Raw genomic sequence first — 13,096 nt, 5'->3', positions numbered from 1 at the left:
CCGAAGGAATACATTACACTACATGATTGAAATATCTTATGTGCTCTTACAGTCGCAATATGGTGAAAATGACTTTAACAGTATTTTCGAGCGATCTCATACCTTCTAGTGGCTAAGCGAAATAATAAGTCACTAATGAAAAACTATGAAATTCTTCCCACTAGTTTTGTTTCATTCCCTGAAGTGAATGTAGTAGTACATAACAATTATGAAATATGAAAATATAGAGATCATGATTGTTGTTGTAATTGAGAATGTGACTGGAGATTAATCATGACAATATGAATAGATATATTTTGATTTGAAATCCACGCATGTTTTGCGATGGTGATTATGAAATAAAGAATCAATGGAGACATTTAGAAGTCTATCCTACTAGATTTATTACATTCCCTGAAGTGAATGCAAACATAAAGAAAATAAAAGATATAATCATGGAACACTAAAAGTGGGGACATAGTAATAAATAAGAGAACAATGAGAGTTCTCAAGATAACTCTTCAAACGGTAAAGATAACTTATGTTATCAACGTAATATGAAAGATTATTAGCCACATATGTGGCATATGCCCAAATATTTTATTTCTGTTAATATTCTTTGAGGAAGGATATGAGAATATAGTAGTAAATTCTATCATTATAGATAGAAAATATTTATATCATTTGGTACTAAAACAAACAAATATTATTCTAATATTTGATAGTACAAAATTAGTCGAAAGCTCTAGAAGAGCTAATATATTAATATCTTATGATAGTTAATCCATTAGTTTTAAAAGATATTTATAATGGACCTTATATTGAGATTGTGAATGAGGAAAATATTATATTTCATATGAATCACTATTGCTATAAATATCTATTTTGAAATGATGAAAAATAGAGGATTAGGTTATTAATTTATATTTATTTTATAATCTTTGTAATCTTCTTTTGTCATCATCCCTATTAAGGGGTTGGAAGCAAAATATTTGATTGCGAAAGATGTATTTATGAGCAATAACATATGATAATTCTATCTAAAGCATGTTATGGTTGGATGCACCTGAAGTTGCAAATTTTTTTTAAATATTTGAAGATTTTGACATATTTCCTAAAGCGGATATTGCTTATAATTGTTTCAAAATTATATTTATTTTGTTGACTTAGTGACATTATAATATTCACATTGATTTAGACATTTCCAGTAGTGAATTTCACAATAGCATTTATATGTGGATACAAAGTAAAATGAATAATAGTAAAATTATTAATTTGTTACAATTTAGTACAACTGAAACACATGTTAAAGTAAACCAGAAGTTTACTAATACAAATGCATTTATTACTCGGAGTGACCAGTTAGACCATCCTGGATCATATATGATGCAAAAATTAATTAAGAATTCATATGGACATTCATTAAAGAACCAGAAGATTCTTTAATTTAAAAGAATTCTCATATGTTGCTTGTTCTCAATGAAAATTGATTATTAGAAATTCACTAGCTAAAGTTGAGATTTAATGTCTTGCATTTATAAAACGAATATGGGCTCATTCATCCACCATGTGGATGGTTTTCATATTATATGATTTTGGTAGATGCATCTACAAAATAATCACATACGTGTTATCAATTTGCAACCTGTCGTTTGCAAGATTGCTTATTTAAATAATTAATTTCAGATCATGTAATTAAAACAATTCATCTTGCTAATACTGATGAGTTTATAGCTCAATCTTTTATTGATTGAGTTTGAAAAACTTTTTTAAAAGTTTGCGCATAATGGTTTAGAGAAATTATTGATTAAACACCTCTGATTAATGTTTAAACCATTACTTATGATAACTAAACTTTCTATTTCAACATGAAACTATGTTAGTTTACGTGTTGTAAGTATCGAACCAATAAGTTATAAATACTCCTCATTACAATTAGTTTTTGATCAAGAGTTAAATATTTCTCATCTTTGAATTTTTGTATGTGCGTATATGTTCTAATTGCTCTGCCACAACGCACAAAGATGAGTGAATCCTCAAAGAAAGTTGAGAATATATGTTAATTACAAGGTTTTTTTTTAATATTATTAGATGTTTTGAATGTATTCAAGATTCAATTATGACATGATTTGTTATTACAATTTTAATTCGATAGTTTTTCCGACATTAGTGGGAGAGAAATAACAACTTGTAATGAGTTAAAGGGAGAGTAATTCGAACCAAAAGTTCAATAAGGATAACTCATTACAAGTTAAATGCTAGATGTATTTACAAACATAATAAGAATAACCAAGTGTTATATACCATCTAATATTTTAATTTGAATCAAAGTCCTTGTAGGACAGTCAGTTAGAATAAATAATAGATTCATCGGTTCCAAAGATGAAAATTCTTCTACATGGTCATATAGTGGAGGCGGGTGCTCTAGAAAAAACCCAAGACATAACTAATAAGTAAAATTTCAAAAGAGATTCAGGTATCTGAAACTGAATTTTAAAATAATGAAAATAAGAGATCTCGATAAGTTATGTCAATTCAAGAAAATGTGGAACCGAATAATAAAAGTGATTGAAAATGATTTTGCATGCAATATTGTTATTAAAATAATGAAATAAAAGGAGGATCTTGAATAAATCTATTGAGAAATATAGATATAGAATAAATTGATCAAAGTAGAAAGACGCAACTCAAGTACAATGAAATTCGTGGAGTTTTTAGACCAGTAGTCTAAATATCTAAAGGTATAAAGCCAGTGAGGGTGCAATTAAAGTATTTTTGCAAAAGCGGAATAAAAATATAAAGTTTTTCGCTAAGTCCTGCCATTGATTATGAAAAGATATAATATTCTTTTGTGGTGGATGCAATAACATTTAGATATATTATTAAATTGACAATTCATAAAAGTTTTAACTTGCGTCTAATGGTTATTGTTACAACATTTTATGAATCACTATATAGTGAAGTTTATATTAAAATCCTTGAAGGATTTAGGAGAAGCATATTGAAATTCTCGAGAAATTGTTCATTTATACGAATTAAAATAATTTGAACATGAGGTAAATTTAACTTAGTGAATAGTAGTTGAAAGATGATTATAAAATTATCCAAAATACCTATTTGTGCTTTTATAAAAGAATCATGATTAAAGTTTATTATGATTATTGTCGAATCTCCTGAAGAGATTAAAATATATTTCCCAAAATTTCTCTCACACATGACTTTTAAAAGAGGGAAAGGATTGTATGAAACAGTGACGCCACGTCATCTGTATCCCTTTCCAATAGTTTTATGCCAAATCATTACTTTTATCTTGAATTTCAGGATTTTATCCTGAAAAAAATCAAATTCAAATTAAAATACTGAAATTCAGGATAAAATCCTAAAATTCAGGATAAGAATACTGATGTGGCATAAAACTATTAGAAAGGGATACAGATGACGTGGCGTCACTGTTTCATACAATTCTTTCTCTTTAAAAGAATGGTAATATAAATGCGTAGTAGATATATTCAAATAGTTGAAAAACTAGTATTCAAGATTGAATACGTAGAATATGAGATATGAGAAAATATGTGATGCTTTCATGAGGGGGAGTAAATACGTGTTGCACACTTTTTCCCTTAATCGAGGTTTTATCCCATTGGGTTTTCTTGGTAAAGTTTTTAATGAGGCAGTATATTATGCAATATCAGGGGTGAGCAAAATCCGATTCGATTCAAAAAACTTGATAAAATTTTTAAATTTTGAATTAAATAGTTGGAGTTATTTGAGTTAATCAAGTTATTTGGATCAACTCGAATAAAAAATTAAGTTTTTCGATTTAACTCGAATATGAATTACACAATTTGAGCTATCCGAAATTCTAAATAAAAAAGGAAAAACTACGCCGTTTTGATAAATGTTTACCTTTTCTAACTTTAAAAGTCAAAACCATTAAGTTAAAAGGCAAAACTACGTTGTTTTGATAAATGTTTACTCATTAAGTTAAAAGGTAAAACCATTATATTGTTTATGTAGTTAAATAATTTTATACTTTGTTTACTAGTTAAATTAAAGGTTCATGTAAACACAACATTGAGTATAAATAATAGGATTCGTTAACTTGACTCGACTCGACTCGAATTTTTTTGACTCGATTCGATCCGATTCAAAAAAATTCAAATTAAGTTCGGTTGCTAAAATATGATTCGTCAACTTGACTAACTCGAAATTTTTTGACTCGATTCAACTCAACTCAATCGAATACTCACCCCTAATGCGTATTATAGATTGTATACTATTTTTCCTTTATTAGGTTTTTATTCCACAGGATTTTTCCTAATAATATTTTAATGAGGCACATTATGTACCAATGGACATTCAAGGGGGAGTGTTATGAATATTATTAAATGGATGTCCATCATGATCAATATAAGGTTTTAATGTACTTTAAATTCTAATAGTTATTAGAATTAGATCTCTTCTTCTTTTATACTTCTTTTGCCTATAAATAAAGGCACTGATGAAGCATTGTAATCATCCCTTTTTATCAATAAAGTACATCCTCTATTGCTTTCATATTTTCTTTGTTCTTTATTTTCTCCATCTCTCTTTATTCTATAACACATATTTTTTATGTAAGATTTTTATTACCCACATAGTGAGTGAGATATAATGTTTAATTGAAAGAGTAAGTAAAAACTAAAAAAAAGAAAAAGAAAAAGAAAAAGAAAGATTAAACCACATTTTAGGGTTGAACTTGACAAATATTCTCACATTAGGGTTTGATTTTTTTTTCAAGTTAGGTTCTAAACTTGACAAATATTTTCACATTGGTACATGATTTTTTTTTATTCAAGGTAGTCATTGAAAACCCTAAAGTTCAAGCCTCAATGTAAAAACAATTACCAAGTTCAAAGCTTAACTTGGTTAAAAAAATTCAAGCCCCAATATAAGAAAAGTTGTCAAGTTTAAGTCCTAATGTGGGTACAATTGTCAAGTTTAAAGCTTAACTTGTAAAAAATAATTCAGACCATAAGGTGAGAAAAATTGTATCCTAAATAATGATTTAACAAAAAAAAAAAGCTTAAAAATTCTACATAGTTGCTTTTATTCAAGGTGGAGCTAGGAGAATGTAAGGATATTGAACCCTAAAATAATAAAATTTTAATTTAATATTTTTATAATTTATAAAATTTAAAATTAAATTAAACAATAAATTTAAGAATAATTAGTTGGCCACTATACAAACAAAATGAGAAATTAGGCGGTTGTAAGTGTTGATTGGCTCCCATTTTCATTTTGTTGGAAAAATGTAATTTTTTTTGAAACTTTGAGGCATATTCTCGATTATTAAAGGTGGAGAGTTGAATTATAAAATTATGATTTTATATTTTACCCATGAGACCTTTATAATGGTATATAATATACTCAAAATAGTTAAGTGATGAATGAGAAATTGATGCTCAAACTAAGCTATTTGTGAATATTTGTTGATGAAAAGAAAAGCTTAGATCCCACATTGGTTAAATATCAAGTGTGAAATATGTATATATATATAAGAACACATATTAAAGATTATTGAATGACTAAACTTGAAATTTTGCCTCGCGCGCAGGGGGTTGAGGCACACCCGCAGGACATGGGTGACGCAAAATGTTCGGATTGATTGGGGCTCAAGAAGGGCCTATGGATATTTATTTTCTCAGTAAATATTACACATAATCTGTTTTAAAAGAACATATATTTTGATTTCATTTGATTTTATTCAAATTGATTTAAAGGCTCCTTTAATACAGATTTATATTTTTATTCATGGAAATTTTAAAAAATTCCTCCATATTGAATGCCTATAAAAGTGCAAAGAATTCTTTAGAATTTTTAATACACTCACAACAAATATATTTGGCTCTTGAAAATTTCTTCTATTTTCTCTCTCCATATTTTTATACGTTTCCGTGATAGAGGAATGAAATGGTTTGTTTGTTGATCACTGCGGAGGTGTTGCTGCTTCGATCATCTTGTTGTTGTATCCTGGGAGACAGTCGGCCTACATTTCTCCAAGTATCATAGGAGCAGTTGAATCTGTATTAAAGAAATTATATTAACAGGCCTCAACATCTAGTAAAACTTGATTCTCTTATTCGATTTCTAATTTTTATAATCTTATTTATTTAATTGATTTTTCATATCTTATTTATTGAGAACTTGTATTCAATATAATTGTTTATATTTATATTTATTCCCTGTCCAACATATTTTCCATCTATTTGTGTGAAAATGTATAAAAAGATAGGTAAACAATCAAATCTAATTAACAGTGAAAATGGATTTCATGATTACAATTTACAAATGGGAGAAACAGGATTCGCACCTTCATCTAATTTTGTTATTTTAACTGCACTATATCAACTATATTTCATAAAGTTTAAATTGGTTTAATTATCAAATGAAAATAAATTATTTAATTTCTAAACTTTACTTTTGAAAAGTTTATTTAATTGAATAATATTTTTAAATTGCAAATCCTAAAACCGACAACTTCTCATTTTCCATAAAATATGAATTTTTCAGCTAAAATTCATAATTAAACTAATGTCTGTTTGATTAAAATTTAAGGAAAAAAAAAGTAATTTTCATGTGAGGGCAAATTACCAATAAAAGCCCCTTTTTTTTAAATTTGCCGAAATAGGCCAGGTCAGAAATTATTTACCGGAATAGGCCAGTTTTTACAAAACGCGTTCACGTCAGCGCGTTGTCAGGGGAAAAAGTAGGAAAACGCTTCCTCAAGGAAGCGCTTTGCCTACGTGGACAGAAAACGCTTCCTTGAGGGCGCGCTTTCTGTCCACGTAGGCAAAGCGCTTCCTTGAGGAAGCGTTTTCTCGTTGTTTGAACAATAGCAACGGCTACTTTTTTGACCTTTGGTAACCCCCCAACTGTCCAAAAAAAAACTATAAAACCCCCTCACCCTTTTTCTTTTTTTTCACACTTAAATCCTTTCAATCTTCAATCTTTTAATATTCTCTCAAATTTCTCTTAAATTCCTCTCAAAACTCTCGTTAATTTTTTAAAAAAAGCTCTAATTTTATTTTTTCTAAATTTATTTTTTAAAATAAAAAAATTGATCGTGTTAGCAATGGCCGGAGAATTAATTCGCTTCGATAATAAACACATATCCGTCGAACAAATGCAAATGGTAAGTGTTAAATTTAATATTTAAATATTATTTAAGATTTTTGTCATTTATGCAAATTTAAATAATTTTTATTTTATTATTTCTTATAAAAGTCTGCAGATCGGATATTGCAATGTTATATCCGTAACATGACTGGTCCTCCATCACCGTTGATAGAGGATTACCTACGGGAAGCAGGTTTTTGGCATGTGGCAATGATAGGGCGGGGGTGCAAGTTGGACTCGAAACTTATTAGTGCATTGATAGAAAGGTGAGACCCAAGACGCACACATTTCATCTTCCATGTGGAGAGTGCACTATCACTTTGGAAGACATGTATTTGCAATTAGGATTATCGGTGGACGGGGACGCAGTCACTGGGTCAGTTCATTCTGCTGATTGGGGAGCGGTATGCTACGAGCTTTTAAGTGCTATTCCGGATAATATTAACGGAGGTCAGATCGAGATGGGCTGGTTACGAGACACATTTCCGAAGCTGGATGATGATTCTACCGAACTAGAAAAAATTCGATATGCTCGAGCATACATTCTTCAAATAATTGGAGGTTATCTGATGCCGGACTTGTCACGAAACCTTGTACATCTGAGATGGCTGCTGAAACTCGTTGATTTTAGAGCAGCTGGTGAATTTAGTTGGGGGTCTGCCGTGTTGGAAACACTGTACCGGGAGATGTGCCGGGCTACGCGACCGAATAAAGCGAAAATCAGAGGTTGCCTATCACTACTGCAATCATGGGCACGGTTTCGCTTTCCATTTTTACGTCCTCGAGTGGACCACCCATATACAGTCCCACTCATAACGAGGTAAATTTTATATTAGATTTTACAATTATTACGTAGATTTAAAATATAATCGTATGCTAAAAATTTATTTAATTAGGTGGAACCATTCGGCAAGTTATGCTCGATTACCTACCTGTCTTGAAGATATACGGCTTCTATTAGAGCAACGGTCGGAAGCACAAGTAAGTATTAAAAATATATATATACATATACAATAAAATAGTGGATTCGTATTTAGTATTTAGTATTTTTTTATTTAACTAATATTTTCATCATTTTTATATAGTTTCAATGGACACCATACGAAGATCTCGCAATTCGGGCAGTAATTCTGGATGAATACTTGCAAAATCCGAACACTTGGCACGTGAAGGTCCCATTGGCCAACTTTGCTATTGGGGAGATGCACCAATCAGACAGAGTATTACGAAAATTTAGATTCCGAAAACCGATTCCTGTGGCACCTGAGATGTTGGATGATCATCACAAAATTGACTTACGACAATTGCATACGGATTGGCCGAGATTCTGGTCACACTATATCCAAATGTGGAAAGATCGGTATGATTATATACCTACTCGGGAACCGATCATTGTTCCAGAGTTGGCGTGCGTGCCGGAATACATGCCATGGTTTAGGATCCATGGCAAGCCATATTTACTGTCAGAAGAGGAGAGGCAGCGGCAATTGCGTGTCCAAAGAGAACGACGTGGCCCTTTAAATCCTAGAAGAAGGGATGACGACGCAGGCCCATCAACAGCGCCCACACAATCACCCGGCCCAGCAACAGGACCTACACAGTCACCGGGCCCAACAGTTCAACCGTCGACACCCACAGCACAGCCTCTTCAGATGATGCTAGGTACGTATCCTAGCCCTTATATGTTTCCTTTTTCTAGTCCTATGGTAGGTTGGAATGCATGGCCCGGTTCATCTCCATTTTCGATTACTCTGAGTGGACCGCTGATCTATAGGCAGCCGTCGCACGAGGGATCGCAGGAGGGGCCGTCAGGGAGCTCTTCTTTTTACCAATCCCCATCACCTTATGGGTTTCAAACATCTCCGCCATTAATGATGCAAACACCTCCACAGTCACTATTCTATCAAGGCGGGTCATCCTCCCAACACCCATAACCAGAATCCTCGCCGGAGCAAGTACAACCCCCGCCAGAAGCTGGACAAAGGAGGAATCCAACGCGTAACTGTCGACGACCTCCATGTGGCACTGAATCTGACCAGAACGGACATTGATTTTTATTTTAATGTATTTGTACAAACATTTTGAATCTTTTTATATTATTTCATGTAATTAGATAAAAGGTTGTTTTAAATAAAGTAATTGTAATTTACTTTTATATTTTTAATAAAATGGAAATTATTTTAAATAAGGCAACATTTTGAATATTTTTATATTATTTCATGTAATTAGATAAAAGGTTGTTTTAAATAAAGTAATTGTAATTTACTTTTATATTTTTAATAAAATGGAAATTATTTTAAATAAGGCAACATTTTGAATATTTTTATATTATTTCATGTAATTAGATAAAAAGGTTGTTTTAAATAAAGTAATTGTAATTTACTTTTATATTTTTAATAAAATGGAAATTATTTTAAATAAGGCAACATTTTGAATATTTTTATATTATTTCATGTGATAATATAAAATGTTGTTTTAAATAAAGTAATTATAATTTATTTTTATATTTTTAATAAAATGAAAATTATTTTAAATAAAGCAATATTTTGAATATTTTTATATTATTTCATGTAATAAAATATAAATAATACAACATATTGACAATTACAACAACTATCAACTATTGCGATTTGGACATGATCTACTTGTATGGCCTGGGTTCCTACACCATCCACACATTGTTTCTCGGATATCCATATTGTTGCGTATTCTAGTCGAGCAAGATCGACCCTTTGGTTTACGCCACAACTCTCTATCCGGTAACAGCTTAAACGGAGCAAGCGATACAGAGGGCCACTTACGCTCATCTGGGACTGGTGGGAATATGTGTCTCCACACTTTGTACATGTATTCCAATTTGTACACGTCGTCGACATAGCTCATGGGATCCAGACGAAGATTTTGACAAGCTGCAATTACATGAGCGCATGGATAACGAAGTGCGTCAAACCTCCCACAATCACAAGTCCTATTTCTTAAGTGTACATGATATTGCCCGCCAGTAATACCTTGGTGCGGTTTGTCAAACTCTGTCACACGAAACCATAAGTTTTCTCGATCGTGACACACTGTGTGCATAGTGTTCGCTCGTGCTTTCGCCTTGTTAATTTCTTGCAATACCTTTGCACACCATACATGGCCTCCCTGCATTTGGCCTGCATAACTCGCTGCTCGTTTCGGAAATAGTACCGCTAAATGAAAATATGTCTCCTGCACAACTGATGTTATCGGTAAATGACGTGTTCCTTTCAGAACATAATTTATACATTCGGCCAGGTTTGAGGTCATGTGACTATATCGTAAGCTGCCGTCGTATGCTTGTGTCCACTGTTCGAAAGGTATATTGCATAGGTAGTCATGGCCCTCTTCGTTAACTGAATGGAAAACTGTCAACATCTCATGAAAACGGTTCTTACTTATTTCATACCCTGCCAATATAAGTTGATAACGAAAATTACATATCACTTTTCCATTTAAAAGAAATTCAATATTCCAAACTAAATTATATTAATAGAGATAAAGTTAAATACCCATGTTGGCCACTTGCCGTCATTCACCTTTAGATGGATATTGCCTGTAGTAGTTGGAAGCAATGTGCCTTAGGCAATATTGATGGTGTGTGCGATGCCATAGGCTTCCCTGTCGCTCAATTACAGCTAGTATCCTGGTGCCTCGATCCGATATAACGCATATATCAGGTTGGAGGCAAACATGCATCCTTAACCTAGAAAGAAAGAAATCCCAGTCATCAGCTGACTCCCCCGGTGTTATTGCAAACGCAATTGGAAGGATTCTTCCACTACCATCCTGTGCGACTGCTAGCAATAGTCGATGGGTATATCTACCGTACATAAAGGTACCATCAATTTGTACCAATGGCTTACAATATGCAAATGCGTCTCGGCATTATTTGTACCAATGGCTTACAATATGCAAATGCGTCTCGGCATTGCTTAAAGCTCCAGAAGAGACGCTTAAATACTTGGCATCCACGGAGCAATCGGTCGTTATAGTATGCAGGTTCTGTTTGAAGGTCTGTTATACAACCTGGGACGTATCTCTCTAGCACTTGACACCACTGCCATATTTTATCATATGAAGCGTCCCACCCACTATGCATCTTCTCCAAAGCTTTCTGCTTAGCTATCCAAGCCTTGCGGTAAGAGGGCGTGTACCCCATTTGGTTACGAATATTGGCAATTAAGACTGGCACTGAAGTCCTAGGATCTGCCTTCACCGTGGGTAGTATTAAGCTAGCTAACATAGCTAAATCCATCTTGGGATGATCGTGTGAAATACCTATCAACGAAGTACGTTAAATAATGTAACATTACATAATAACAGTATTATTCAAAAACCTTAAATACTGTACCTGCAGCACATGTATGTGGACCTTTATACTTTTTTTATCTCCCACAACCCTGTCTTTTTCCTCAACGAGGTGTAGATTTTCCATGAACAACTTCCATCTTGCACCGCACACTTCGCCTCAAACTTATCGGATTTAGATTTAACCACGTGGTAGTTAACACCGTTATTGATGCTATGTTGTTTCAATGCACCAAGAAAACTATCCTTATTGGAAAACTCCTTACCAACTTCAAATTCACTCGAATCCAATAACGAACTTGTATGATCACGCGTTCTGTGTGGTAAATCTGAAACTCCAATGCATCATCTGCAAATAGATCAACATTATGCATGTAGGCTGGAGGCGAGTATGCCCTGAATCGTGGATCTTGTTCTTCATCTGAACCCCCTTCAACATCTTCAGGTTTAGTTGGAATAGGCTCTGGTTCAGAAAATAATCCAACTTTTGTACCATTGCGGCTGGGCTCTCGAGGTGGATCCACATCGGAATCATCATCTAACCCACCATCATCTGCGACGTATGAGGTCCCCTCACCGATGGACGTCATGGGGAGTACATCATCCCTTCTTCTGGGCGTTTCATAACGTCCCCAGTTGGATGTAGATTGCCAAGCACTATAAGTTGATGTCGTTCCCCAGTACGTATTTCCAGCATCAAACATCGACCCACCTAGGTGCATGTCCCATCCACTAACAGAGTGTCGTGCAGGGGTTGTGTATTCCATACCGCTATAAAAAACCGGCGGTTCCGTGTTATGTAACCCACTAACGGAGTGTCGTGCAGGGGTCGTGTATTCCTCTCGAACAACAGCTGCAAATGTATCATTTGGTGATGCAAATTATACATATAACTCAATATATGGTGCTCCACTAGCAAGATGAGTCTGCACCATTGCCTCCAAGCTACGAGCACCTTTGATGTCGAACGAGTCATATGTTATTAGATCAATAGAAGCACAAAATCGATACCTAATAGACAACACTTTCATTGGCGTCGTTCCGAATATTTTACGCCTAATCCTTTTACGAAGTTCTGTCAAATCTATGTTCTAGTTAAAAACCAGTCGTATTGTGTTTTCCGAAAAAAAACAACACCGTTCTCGGTGTAACGAACCTCACCATCATAGTAAATAACAGCACTAATGCGTTCACTCATCTTTAATTTTTATCATTCTTAGCCTCTCTAATTTTTTTTTTGCTGTAAGTTATGCAACCTGAGAACAAAATTTGGCTCATTTATAGCCCAAGTTATTTTAGAAACCACTGTAGCAAAAGAGCGTCCACGTGGGAGCTTCTTTTAGTATTTTTGCTGAAAATGCATCCTGCTTGAAGCGTTTTTGACACTATTTATGCAGACATGTCTTCTCAAAATTATTTTTTCAGAGACCACTGTAGCAAAAGAGCATCCACGTAGGAGCTTCTTCCAGTAATTTTGCTGAAAATGCATCCTGCTTGAAGCGTTTTTACCACTATTTACGCAAACACGTCTTCTCAAAATTATTTTTCAGAGACTACTGTAGCAAAAGAGCGTTCACGTAGAAGCTTTTTTAGATTAACAAATAATTTAATTAAGTTACCCTAAACCCCA

The sequence above is a fragment of the Gossypium hirsutum genome, chromosome A13, assembly GCF_007990345.1.
Source record: "Gossypium hirsutum isolate 1008001.06 chromosome A13, Gossypium_hirsutum_v2.1, whole genome shotgun sequence".
Classification (NCBI taxonomy): domain Eukaryota; kingdom Viridiplantae; phylum Streptophyta; class Magnoliopsida; order Malvales; family Malvaceae; genus Gossypium; species Gossypium hirsutum.
The sequence above is the reverse complement of the archived record's forward strand: the minus strand, read 5'-3'. Positions refer to the sequence as shown.